The sequence below is a fragment of the Bradysia coprophila genome, chromosome IV (genome assembly GCF_014529535.1).
Source record: "Bradysia coprophila strain Holo2 chromosome IV, BU_Bcop_v1, whole genome shotgun sequence".
Lineage (NCBI taxonomy): Eukaryota > Metazoa > Arthropoda > Insecta > Diptera > Sciaridae > Bradysia > Bradysia coprophila.
Window position 1 is genome coordinate 4,284,094 of NC_050738.1, and position 4,692 is coordinate 4,288,785.

Sequence of the window (4,692 nt, forward strand, 5' to 3'; positions counted from 1 at the left end):
TTTTGTGAAACGTGCTCCGTAGCATCTTCAACCATTTAATGCTGAATGAAAAATTTTACGAAAATTTCGATATTTTCAAGAATTTTGATCATTTTCAAGAGTTTCCATGAGACTTGATAATTAATTTCACGATACTGTTAAATAGCCTGAATTTTCAGTCTATAGTTTACCTTGACTATGTGGTTAACAGAACAGCTATAGTAAAATAGCGTCCACTATTAGACTCTCCTAAACGACAGACTACAAGCAATCATATAGCCATAGCCAATATACTTCCTATACGTAAATTGCTGCAAAATCTTCTACTTCATTAGTTTAACATACATTTTATTATGCGTTAGCTAGAGCTAATCTCTTTTATTTGTCGTCGCTGTCCATTCAATTATTCCAGATAATATGGTTTTTGATGAGATATTATCAGCATGGACTTTAATAGTCCTTTAACCTTCTTTGAATAGACGTTATATAAGTTTGATGCAGTTCTACCCTCGAGTTTTGATCAGTTCCTTCTTAATTAACCTCTTTCAATTCCTAGAATCAAAATAAAAGCTGACACTTCTGACTAACGAGAATGATAGGCTGAGATTGCGTTGTACAATACAAAGGGTGGATTGATGATTGGTTTTATCAAAAAAACGAAGAAATCGGGTATTTTTGATTTTTTTTCTTTTAATACTAATTTATCAGTGGTAATGGATTACACACAGACAGACACACCGACATGATTTTAGTGATTTTTAGAGATTTTACTCGTATGCCAAAATAAATTTTAAAAATGATAAATGAAACAATTAAAAAAGATGGATAAACTCATGGTAAATAACGTTAAAACAATTTTTAAGTGCATTTGTTCACTCTCTTTTTTTTAAGTTAAATTTCACGTGTGTGTATGAATGTTACGTGCGCATACATTAATGCTGTTCTATTTGCAATTTTTGAATAAATATTTAAAAAAAATAAAATGAAAATGTTCAATTGTAGATGCAACAAGGTTTTAGTAGTTGGAACTTAAATGCAAATACTAAGTAAAACAAAAGTTAATTTAAGATAAACAGAAAAAATACCAGAAAATATTGTTACCATTACGAAAACCATTCATTTCGCAAAACGTTTCCATCTGGGACACACTGATGAGAAAATCATTTTTTATTTTGAACTTATATCTACACATTACTCATAGAGGTGTAGAGAAAGAGACCCTGAATCAGCGCCATCTGTGTATCTCTTTCGTAACTCTACACTGACAGTATTTTAGTAGATTATGCAACTACGGGATTTTTTCTGCAAGTGTGAAATTTGTAGCTTGAGGCGTAGACAAGGAATCACATGAGTCTGAAAAACATTTTTCCCCGAGTTGCAGATACTTTTTTATATGCTTGCGGAAGTTAAATATATACGTTTTCCCGCATAAGTAGCGGGAGATAACCTCAGCTCCCGCAAGCATATAAAATTTGTAAACCATCAGCGGCCGTTTTTATTTTACCTAGTCATTCCATTAATATGTTTTGTACTTACAGAAAGTACTTCAATTGGTTAAAATAATTTACGCTGTCTAGACACGCATTCAGATTTATTTTGAAACTATTGAGTTCTGACAACTTTTATTGTTAGGCGAGTAAAACAAAGAAGAACTAAAAAGCCAGCAGAATAAGTCCTAAACAACCGTTAAACTCAAGTCCTAAACAACCGTTAAACTCAAGTACTTAATACATCATAAAAACAAACAATAAATAGAATTATGTACTTAAATGAAATATATTTTTGTAACCGATAACCTTTTCGAATGAAACCAAATTTATTTTTACAAGTTTCGCTAAAATAGATTTAAAAACGAGGATAACACAAATGAAACAAAAGAAATTAAACTGAAAATGAAACACATCACTACTATTGTTCGACGATTATTTTCTACTTTTTTAAGAGCTGAATTACATACATACACTTGCCCGCGGATGAGGAAATTGGCTAACTACCTTACTTTTTAAAAATTTGAAATTTGAAAAAGGAAATATAGTGTTCCCTAACAGTAGTTACTAATTTTGGTTGGAGCTTACACTCTTCTCTAGTAATAGCAGATAGAAGAAACCCGATTAATTTAACGACCGACTTTCTAACCTTTTTGATGGTCGTGAAGATCGTAGACTAAACGTACGACGAGATACCCAAAAGAAATAATTCGGAAGCAGTTACTCAGTTTACTGTAGCATGAACCTCCGCTTATTAGTAAATTGTACTTTACCTCCCGCTAGCGGATGGAACACTTAGCACTTCCATTTTTATTGTTTTTCGTAGGTAGCTATTGAACCAATTCGTTTCTTTGTACAATTACCATAACATTCAAGGTAGAAAGCTCGAAGCAAGATTTTTTTTGCGGACGTTTCCCTTCACGGGCAAGTGTATATCATGACTCTTTTAGTGTTTAATAAACTGATTAATTAGCATTTAATTATCTGGCATTTCAATGATTTGCAACTGGAATAAAATCTTGAAGCATTTTTCCATTTAAATTTTTGTTTTTGCTTTTTGGAAATTTGTCACATTTCATTTTACCGAAGTAAATTTTCTTGTTCACAAAAAAAAGCATAGGGATATCTACGACACTAGTGCGTTATCGGCACCAGTCTAAGTATGGTGAGATGATAACTCACACTTACTACGCTCGATACATACTTTGACATAAGCCGGTGACGCACAAATGATGTAAATTATAGAGAATTGAAAGAACAAACAAAGAGAACATTAAATAATCGCCTTCATCGAAATACACTCAATAAGAAAAATTAGAGAACAGAAAATAAAGGAAAATAATTAACAACAAAGAAAATTAGGCTAAAAACAAAAAAATTTAAAAACAAAAGTGTAATAATCAATTAAGAAACAAGTTCTAAGAAAAAAAGGAAAAATTTTACTCGGAACGATAAACGATCCAGCAGAAGAAGTTACTTACGTTCGCCGAAGACAAAAAAAAATTAAATAAACAAAAATTGAATTAAATTAAAGTTTGTGCTGCCTACTTAAATAAAAATTGGAATTTAAAATATTCTGAGTGATGAGACAATGAAAATTAAGATATTTTCTTGGGAAATTATTGCACAAGGAAATTGTTTGGATATTGATATACTTAGAATAAAACTCTATTATAGACTAACAAGACAAAAAGTGTTACTGTATTGTATGTACTTACAATATATTTATTTAAATAAAGCATCATAGGCGAAATTAATAAAATAAAATTGTTTTCAATTTCGTTTATAATTCGCGTAAAACACAATTAGTTGTCGATTTTATATACAAACCTGCCTGATAGCCTCCGATTTCACTCACACATCATGATGTTCTAAAAATTAAAAATTTTAACGACCAAGGACATTTAATTTAAGGCCAGGTCAGGTCTAAACCTAAAATCAGACCAATCACATTTTCGGACAGTTCAAGAAAATCAGGATCTGTTTATAATTCTCGGACCATAGGTCAGATTGAATGAGGTGGATTCTTTTCCAGTTACCTGTACCGAACCTTAATTTAATTTAGTTTTCCAACTGCTTCAGACCAACCTCCTAGAAATGGCAAGAACATTTCCATATATTCAATCTGTTACATCTTTCGTTCAAAGTTTTGAGAGTTTTAAAAACAGATGGAAGAACCATGAACGAATTGTACAATTTACGTCGTATGGTATTGCAGATGTGCGAGCTTTGTTTGTTCGTTTATGCGGTGAGGTAGAACGATTAAACCAATGAAAAACAAAAAATTATTTCTTTTAAGAAACATCCTGCCGAAATCGTATCCAATTTCCAGATTAATCATTTCTATGTGCCTAGAATCCAAAACCACTTCTAACATGAAATTGCCGCGCAAATGTAGATAGTGGTAGGATACTTCAATTTCTCTTCGTCGAAGGATTGGCCTAATATGATATCATTGGAAGGCTGATACGGTTTTATTTGGGTTAAGACTCTTTCATTTTGAGATATAAGTAGTTTTCTAAGAATTTCTATGACTTCATCTCTTTCTCTTCCTCGACAAAGCATGTAAAATTGAATACTGTATGCTCAAGTTACAACTTAGATTTGCAATCATACAAGACATACATGGGCAGTGCCCATTGGTTACTACTACACTAGGTAATACACATTCGACGATTGAAACTCAATGACTCTAATCGAAATATCCTGAGCGATTACAGATGTTGACCATTTCGCAAACAGCTTGGTAATCATGAATACCATAAATCATTATTCATTATTCCTTCAAACGTGACTCTAAAATCATTTTTTTGTGATCTATTGTTAGAATTAGCAATTTGGTTTCAGAGTTTTTGAAGTGTCATTTACTATGTAAGATCGGTCTTGTCAAATCATTCAGTGTGTAACCTAAAAATAGAATTTTTCGACAAAATTTTCCCTTGGTTTTGAAAAGAATTTCTCTACTAAAAATGTTAATTTTCATCCGACGTCATGGACGTCATTTATGGATACTCGATATCTGGGATCTGACTTCTGTTCTACAATTTTCTACGGACACAAAATCTTGCAGCACAATGCTCGAACGTATTATACCATTGAGATTATTAAATGAAAAAATTATTTTGATTTTCTTTCAACTTTTTTTTAATTAAAGAAGCAACTTTGAAAAATATACAAAAAATTTCACGTACAACGCAAAAATATTCAAAAATTTTAGTATTTTTTC